We start from the raw sequence: 9,414 nt of genomic DNA, 5'->3' as shown, positions 1-9,414 counted from the left end.
TAACAACACTGATGCTGGCCAGAGTGTGGGTGAAGACAGTATTAGATGTATTGCATTCAAACCTATCAGAAGACTGACAAAACCTGAATGCTCATCTGTCGTTGTCGTGGGTAAGCAGATGTCTTGAAAAAACACCAGGATCTGGCTGTATTAGGAGTGCAGCAGGTTTATAAAGCAGATCTGAACAGCTATGAAATGGGATGTGATCAGAAATAGAGATGGGGTCGGGTTCCTGGTTCCATGAAAGGCTCCTGGTGTAAATTGCCCTATCATTGAAACTTCTTCATATGACATGTTACAAGCTGTTACTGCCCTGTCTTCAGGGTTGCTACCCAAGGAGGATTACTTTGCCTTTAGTCTCCTTATGGTGGAGAAGAGCATGTAGCGGCCTGGTTGCTCAAGCTCACAGAGAGACTTTCAGACAAAGAGATTGCTTGGGGTGTCCCTTGTAAAACCTGGCTCCCAAAATGGTCCTCAGGAGCACACAAGCATCTAGTATAAGAGCCCACACCACTGGTATTGTCCTGCTCATGGCTTATCTGAACCCAAAAACCTGACTTACAGAAAGACCAAAAGTACTGCTCTGCTCCTGGGATGTGACCATCAGGCTTCATCTGTATAAAACTGATTTAAGCAGGTTTCAGCGCAGGAGCAAAGCCTTTGCATCTGTGGTAATTAGCCCTTAGAATGGCACACTGTAATATGCCTCTCGGTTACCATGTCCCCCTGCATTCATTAATTGTAGGTGTCATTAGGTCTTAGCCAATGACCGCTACTTGCTTCCTGGCTGAAAAGGAGGACACTGAGGCTTGTGTTCATCACTCACTTTTTGCAGAGCCACAGCAACACTAGCTCCCTTCTATCTCCAGGAACAAAGGAGACCAAAGGTAGCTCTGTCTTTCATGGGCCTGCTCAGGTGGAAAAAGCCCCAGGAGGAATAAAAGGCCACCATCTGCTGTGCCAGCTAACACTTCTGTAGTTAATAAAGCAGGTGGTTGGTGGCCATTCTGTTTGCCAGCCTGCAAACTGGAGGTACATCCAAAGATGCCTGAGGTGCCACTGTTTGGAAAAGCAGCAGAAGACTCAGCACTCCTGATGACAGAGATAGGCTTTCAAAAACACATTTCTTAGCATGACAGGCAAAGTTGTCATGGGGTGAAGTCTCAGATGAAGTATTGCAGAGTCCCATTTTGAGGGATTTCCAGTGGTATGTTTGCTAGACTCATCCTGCAAGATGCTGCAGATAAGTAATGGGAATATTCTTACTTGAAAAGAAGAGAAGCACCAACAGACCAGGACCCATCATAAACAAGCTTGTGAGAGCTAAATGTGATTTTCAGAGGAGGTGATTATGCATGGATGTCACAGCATTTGCTGGGATCAGTGGCTGTTCAGCACTCCTGAAGAGAAGGCTGCATTGACCCTGAGGGAAAGTAGATAAATTGAGTCAAAACACATGGTAGTTTCTAATTTCCAAGAGATTATTATACACAATAACATTTGTACATATGCATCTGTGATATAATGAACAGCAGCATATATATAAGTATATATAAAAATATTATCTACATATATGTATGTACACGAGCAAGCTCATATTGCTTTAACATCTATAGTAGGGACCCTATCAATATTAGCCATCAGTATTAAACATCCTTTAATGTTTATCTTCATGCTTGAGGATCTGAAAGCCATAGTTGACAAGGATTTGAAATATTGTTCACTAATAGCTCTAAAACTATAATCGCAGTGGAGCACATCACTACTTTCAAGCCGAAGTCAAGCTGCCTGTATTAATACAAAGCTGGGCACCCCATTGTAGCTCTGCCCATCTGTATGCACACTGTATTTAAAATGGAAAAAGGCCTCCAGGGAAAGTGAATCAAATTCACCACGGATACAAGCAGGCATGGCTCCTTTGAGGTCTGTGGAATGTATCTACTTACACCAGTAATGGGTTTAACCCAGAGAGCATTGTTCTTTATAAGACTGTATTTTTCTTTGTGTTTATGCCAGCTGAACTCCCTTTGCTTTGGGAGGAATAATAATAATTTATACCAGTGTGAGTGGTGCTATGTAACAACTTTCATTGCCTGTTTCCTTTTCTACTTTACTGTACTTTTTCTGCAGGTGCTGCTCCTCTGTTTTTTCTACTTTTACTTCAGATTTCATTGGTCTCAACAAGAAGGCAGCCAGGCCTTCAATGCCCACATCCAGTACCCTTTTCCCAGTACACATCCCACTCCTGGTACTGAGGATTTCTCTGTTGCTTTCACTGACACTTCCCTCCTTCCATCATCACAACTATCACTGCTCCAGCCGGAAAGGTTCATGTGTTCCAGTAGTTCATCAATTCTACTTGTTAATTGTCCAAAGACTGGAGACAGAGAGGTGCTGCTCTGTGTGCATGAGGCATCCCTTCTCTTCCTTGTGGGTTGGCTGGATAACCTGATTTTCCATGGAGAAATAACTTATGGTTAATAACACAGGCCATGTCAATAAAACCAGGTAGGAAACAATAGTGTGCAAGTGTCAGGCGGTATTGTAGAGCACTAGAGCTGATCAATAGGGCTTAATATTTAGTGATCAGGAGAGCAGACCAGAATGAAGGTAATGGTAACTCTCCCTATCATGCAGTTAGCAAAAAGCACACACTTATTCTGCCTCTTTACTGTCAGACTTTGTGTCTCCAGACTTAAGCTTGCAGTGAGTGCCACCAAAAGCTATTTCCTTAAGTTTTGCCTTCCTGAAAATCAGTGGCAGAATAGGTGCATGTATTTGGGCTATTGACTTTATATACGCTGCTAAAAAGAGAGCCATTCAGAAAAGGCTACCTAAGCATCACCCCATGGGTGTGGCTGGAGAGGTTAAAGTACAAACTGCCTTTCTTAGATGCCTGTCCTCTCACCCACTGATGTCATTTCCCCTGATAGCTGGAGTATTAGCCCTCTCCTCTGTTGAAAGATGAGTCCCCAAGGAGCCTAAATTAAAGATGCCAGTACAAAAGTGCAGGGCCTGACCTCTTGCAGCTGCACCAGGGCTAATACTGATTCATTGTGCTGCTCTGTGTTACAGAACAAGGGGGTAGGGGAGGGATACAGAGGCATTTTGGGCTCCTCGTTAGCTCATTCATAGACACCTGGTATCCCGCCTCCTCCTTACGCTTCGGTGCATACCACCCCTATTGTATAGAAACTCCACTTCTTTAGAGATCTGAGCTGCTTGGGCTGGACAAAGACCAACATTAAATCCGCAGCTGCCCAGGAAGAGGCTTTCTCCATCAGGGGTTATTATTGAGGATGTCTGATGAGAGACCAGCATGGGGAACTCCCCTCATCTCTGTCACTTCCAGTTACAGGTTTGGATGGATGCATCTGCACATAGTTTTCTTCCTTCACATAAAAAACACAGGCCACTCCATAGCTGATGTGGACTGTCACACCTCTGCTGACCCACTTTAGCTCTAGAGCTCTATGAAAGGTATATGACTCGCTGCACTCACCACCTTTGGCTGGACAACACTCCAACTGTTTACAGATTGCAGGGGCAGTGAGGCCAAAATACCCCTATTGCAGCTCCTTCACCCTCAATGAAATTGCATCAAGGGTAAATTTGAACTGACAAGGGCCAGCTCCTAGTCTCAGTTACCACAGAGAGAGCCTGGAATTGCATCACTAGTGTCCAAAGAGTTAGTTTAGATCCACATGGGCACAAACGTGAGCAGAATCTGGCATTGAGTTCAAAGGAGCAGAACAAAGAAGGGTTTATGTCAAAAAAGAACAGTGGTAGGTGGCACATATAAGCTGTATAGCCCTGAGTTTTGAAAGGAAAAGAAATGTAAAGTTAACAGAAAACCTTTGTGGCTACTAAATACGTTTTATTCTTGAATCCCCTGTGGAAGCGATCAGCCCCTTGGCTTATAAAATAGGTGCAGCAGGTGTGAGTTTGAAGACTTTTGTGCCTCGTGTTAAGGGCACTAATGAAAAGTTTATGGTCAGTGAAATCTGGAGGAGAAAGTGGGAGTGGAAAAAATTCTGCCCCGCTACACTAGAGAACATCTGGAGCCATGCCATTGACCAGGGGAATTCAAATCTACATCTCAAAAGCTTTGCGTATCTGCTCATCATTCCCACTATCGCTGTCTAAACAGACCTCATGCTGGTAACCTGACCTATTTAGTTGGTGGCCGCACCTCCTTTTCTCTGCATCTAACTCATTTCTTTCAAGGTGATGCTGAGGACCAGTGTTGTTAATCTGACTTTCTTTTGATTTCCCTATTTACTCTGATGTGTTCCCTGTGTTTCCATTGGGCACATCAGCTAAGTTGCAGCTCTTGAAGGCAGCCAAGGACAAGTTGCCTCCTAGGAACTGATGCTAGCCAAGCTGTAGCATGGGAGTGTGAACATTATGCAAATAGCAAGATATGGAGCTGAGAGTGGGGATTCACAGCTGCCACAGGGAATTGGATGACTGAATCCCATTAAGGTTGCCGCAAGGTCTGGCAACCTTGCTCTTCCTGGCTGCCTTTGAAGAAGACTCAACACAAAAGCTGAAGGCTAAATCTTGCACAAAGCAAGACACTGTTACTCCCATAGGAATGAGTACTGCTCATTGCTATTGCAGTAGCTGAGCTGGATGCTGTGTAAGGATCCCTAGGCAAAACTCCCATTATCCTGTGTAAGGATAGAAGGAAATATAAGGAAAATTTCAGCCACTGTCAAAAGATATTATGAGAATGTTGAAGATCTGTCCAAATCTCTACAGGCAAATCAGCTAGAATGATAACTGCAATATATTGGTAAGATTTGTACATGTTTATAATTATACTATATTTATAAAAAGTAATCAGTGTTCTTATTCAGAGATCCACATGCACTTTAGTAGATGCTATTACTCATTTAGTAATTAATGAATTGCTAAACGTGTGAATAGTGAAAGAGTGAGTTAGTAAATAATGAAATAGTGAATTACTCATGTGACTCTTCAACACAAAAAGCCTGGTCATCAGAAACTAGCTGTCCTATGTACTGCAGTATGGAATCATAGAATCATAGAATGGTTAGGGTTGGAAAGGACTTAAGATCATGCAGTTCTAACCCCCCTTGCCATGGGCAGAGATACCTCACCCTAGACCATGTTGCCGAAGATTCTGTCCACCCTGGCCTTGAACACTGCCAGGGAAATTCTGCTTGTGAATACTATGGGATCTGGGACAGGAAGATGCAGTTAATCAACATGTTTAACCCAAAGATGGACAGTATCAGACCTGTTCTACACATCTTGAGTAACGCCAGTTCTTGACTGACTATGGATTTTTTTTAACTTTATACTGATTTATGTTTACACTGCCAGCGTGATGAGAAGGGGCTCTTGTGTCTCAACAAACCAAGCTGCAGAATTAGGAGCTTCAGCATTACATCTCATCCTAAGGGTCCCGCAGTCTTCCTTTGCCCTCTGCTGCTGGAGCAGTGCATGAGAGTGAACAGGCAGTGACAAAGTGCTACTGAACCCCAGTGCTCTGGAAGGGTTTCCCACACAGTTGCTTACTCACATTTAGACATTTAAGATCATTAGAGTATCATAACAATTTGCTGCTTCCTTCTTGCTTGTGATCATGCAAGTTTATTTGATGAATTTAAAACAAAACAAAACAATCCCTACTTTAAAATTATTTAATTTTGACTTCGGGAAGAGTAAATTGAGTTGAACTGCCTTGAAGTGCTGTGTTTGTCTGTAGCAAATACTCCTAATGAAAAGAGTAGGAGAAGGCAGGGAAAGAACAGGCAGACACCACAGTTTCCTACCGAGGATTAATACAATGTAGAGTAATATTGTAGAAGCACAGGAAGCTGTGAGATTATCCATAATATCAAGACTTACATTAAAGCAAACTGTTGTTTTGAATAAACTTTCTGATAGAAACTGCATTAGAGATCTGCCAAAATGCCCAGAGCTCTTCCTTGATACCTGTGAAGGAGACCCAGAATACAGCCAGACAGGGGTTTCATTGTCAGAAACATGCATGTAAAGTCTAAGGTCAAAATGCATGAGAAGATTTTCAGCTACACCTCAAATGTTACTGTTCTTCTTGAAAGCAGCTTGATTGGTGGTCTTGAACCTTTTGCTGCATTTGGGACCTTTCCTCAGAGGGTGTTTTAACTGCACTCGCTCTACCTCACTGTGCTGGAAACAATGTGGGATAAGGTTTTCTCCTGCAGTAAAAGCACTTCAGCAAATGCATTGATGAGGAATGTCTGGGACTTAAATACAGGGAAACCCATAGCTGACAGCCTGGAACAGAGGGAGATATAACAAGGCAACTTAAGAAAATAAAAGCTAATTACAAACATGTGTAAAGGCAAGAAAAAGAAAACAGGGAAAGAATGGCAAGGATCCTGTGGCAAAGTGACCAGTGGTGAGCTGTCATGCCCAAAGCCACAGGATGAGGCCCACAGCATTTATTGCTCACTGGAAGTCATTTTTCAAGTGAAGGAGCAATACTTCTCCAACATAAATGAAAAATTCCAGTCAGCAGAGGGGAACTGAAGCCCTCTTTAAACAAAAGTATCATTGAAGAGGGACTAATAAATCACTGAGTGACTAGATTTTTTCATCCGCAGTGGAGAATCCTCTCTCAAGCCAGGTCCCTGTGTCTAGCTCATCCCTGTAGTATTAACAACACACTTCAGGATGTGTTTATCTTTACTTGATACAAACTTCAGAGAGACCTAAGCACTTTGGGAGTAATCATTTTGGCTGGGAGCTCCAATCGTCCTAGTGGGAAAGTTAGCTGCTAGCCTGAGCCCGCAGTCCCTTTTGCCTGTATAAACCTATAATAAAGGGCTGCTTCTGCTTTCTGGATGCAGACTGAACAGAGGGAAGGAAAGAAGCTCCTCTGGGCTCCTCTGCCCAAATACATACTAAACACCACTCCTGAACACATTTAGGCATGAAGGAAATTTGGCCTCACACTCAAGACGGTGTAGCTGCATCCTCTGAAAGTCCTTTTGCAGGTATCAGTATTGAGGTGGGCTGGATTCACTGAAGAACGTGGCTATATACTTTTGCTTGTTGCATTCTTGATTCCTTCTTGCAGGAGTCAAGTGCAGATCACTAACTTCAGGCATAATCCTGAGACAATCTTGTCCCCAGCTTCCATCCAGGAAACGCTGAAATCAGGGCTATATTCATTAACCACCTGTCTGCTGCTAATAGTTCAGACAAAAACACAAACACTGAACTTCACTTGCTGCAGTGCATTATTCCTGAGTTTGCTACTCTTTTGCCAATGCAGAAAAGCACATCTAGTCCTGAACTTGGATTGCACAGCGAAGTTCTTCAATTTATTTCATTGCTCTGCAGGCATAGGATAACTTTCTGTTACAGTGACATGAGAGAAATTGAAAGGAACAATAAATAGCATTCCAAACTCTCTTTTTAATAGATGTGCTTCTTTCTGTAGTTCAAATACTTTCACAAACAGATTTAGCTCTGTGCAACCATTTGAAACAGCAGCTCTGTTACCAAGTGTCATGGGTTCAGAAGTAGCAGTCATTTTTTCTCCTTCTTGGTAGCTGGTGCGGTGCTGTGTTTTGACTTTCGGGCTGGGAGCGGTTGCTGGTGGCACGTACATCTAATGTGTGAAGCAATCATGTTCCTGTAAAAATAAAGATTTATGTAGATATAATATCTTTATTTACAGCAATTATGTTGAAAGCTCTTTCAGGACAGCTGCTAGACAATGAGCCTTTTCCTGTTCTCTCACTTCATGAGGATGATTGTACTTTTCTTTTAAAAGAATTTCAATATTATTTTATTTATTTATTTATTTAAATTTTTGTCTCAAATACACATGAATACACACATTCTGGGTTACATTGTCCTGGGTTCAGCAGTAGCAGTCATTTTTCTCCTTCTCGGTAGCTGGTGCAGTGCTGTGTTTTGACTTTCAGGCTGAGAACGGTTACTGGTGGTGCGTACGTTTTGAGTTACTGCTTAAATGTTTGGTTTTGTCCAAGGCCTTTTCTAAGCTCATGCTCTGCCAGGGAGGAGGGGAGGCTGGGAGGAGGGAGAGATAGGGCGCCTGGCCTGGGCTAGTCGGGGAGGTATTCCATACCACAGCACATCATGCTCAGGGAGGTAACTGGAAGTTGGCCGGAAGGGGGGGGGGTTAGCTCTCTTCCGGGTTGGGCTCATTTTGGCAGGTGGTATCGTATTCTCTCTCCTTGTTTATTTCCTCTAACATTGATTTATTGGTGGTAGCAGTAGTGATTTGTGTGATACCTTAATTGCTGATTGGTTTTACCTCAATCCGTGGGAGTTGTATTCCTCCGGTTCTCCTCCCCATCCCTCCGGGAGTGGGGAGGTGGGGGGAAAAAGGGGTGTGTGGTACTGCGGGAGACTGAGGTGGGGTTTTAAACCACGACACCAAGTTAATTTTATAGGTAAAGCAGTAAATTCTACCAGTTCTAATGAATGCAGAATAGCAAACCAATGTAGTAGGACTCTTGAATATATTAAGCTTTTACACCCACTTTGAGATTTGGGGACAAACCTCCACATGCACAAGAGCTGTGTTACTGAGCTGTGTTAGGTAGAGAGTCAGCATGCAGGCTGCAATGGGCAGGACACTAAGACATTAATATAGCATTTTTCCTGGGTGAATGGACAGAAGAAACAGAAGATTATTTGCCCTGGGAAAAAGTTGTAAACTAATAAAGCTCCCCAAACCCTGGAAAACATGTAATGGGGCTGGAAGCTGGAAAGCAGTATGCATCCATTGATCCTTGCAAATTTTGCTTTGCAACTGAATTATTCCCTATTCTGATCCTACACACAATTCATCTGATGACTGTGGAAATTGACAAAGAAGGATCTATGTCCATGGGCCTTGGAAAGATGTGACACCACAGAAGACAGAGAGGGGAAGGGGCAGAAACACCTAGAAGTTAACGTTATAACAGGCACAGTGGTTGCCACCAGCCAAATAGACCGGTTGCTCTCTCTGCTGTGTGCCACACTGCTTTAGCACACCTCATCTTTGTCTTTGGTTGATCAGCTCCTCTGGCAGCTAGTCTCTTACGTGACTATGCAGTGGAGATTTTTCCCCATGCTTTTGTTACAGGATAACCCAAAAGTGCATGTGTGATAATACACTCAGAAAGCCCAGAGTGTCCTGACCTGGCTTAATCAAAGGAAGCTCCCCTAAACCCAAAGTAGGATGAGTCATTCTGCTGCAGCTTTTAAACCCCAAGGAATTAGGAAGGGGGTACAGGGCTTTTTCCAGTCCTGCCCCCAACCTGGAAGGTTCACTGGAAGACTGTGACATTCTTCTGGGATGCTGTAATGCAGTTTAATCACTGAATGCATTCAAGTACAGAGGCATTTTTCAAGGGTCTAAGAGGTTATTATCAC

Source organism: Melopsittacus undulatus, chromosome 5, assembly GCF_012275295.1.
Source record: "Melopsittacus undulatus isolate bMelUnd1 chromosome 5, bMelUnd1.mat.Z, whole genome shotgun sequence".
NCBI lineage: Eukaryota > Metazoa > Chordata > Aves > Psittaciformes > Psittaculidae > Melopsittacus > Melopsittacus undulatus.
The sequence above is the reverse complement of the archived record's forward strand: the minus strand, read 5'-3'. Positions refer to the sequence as shown.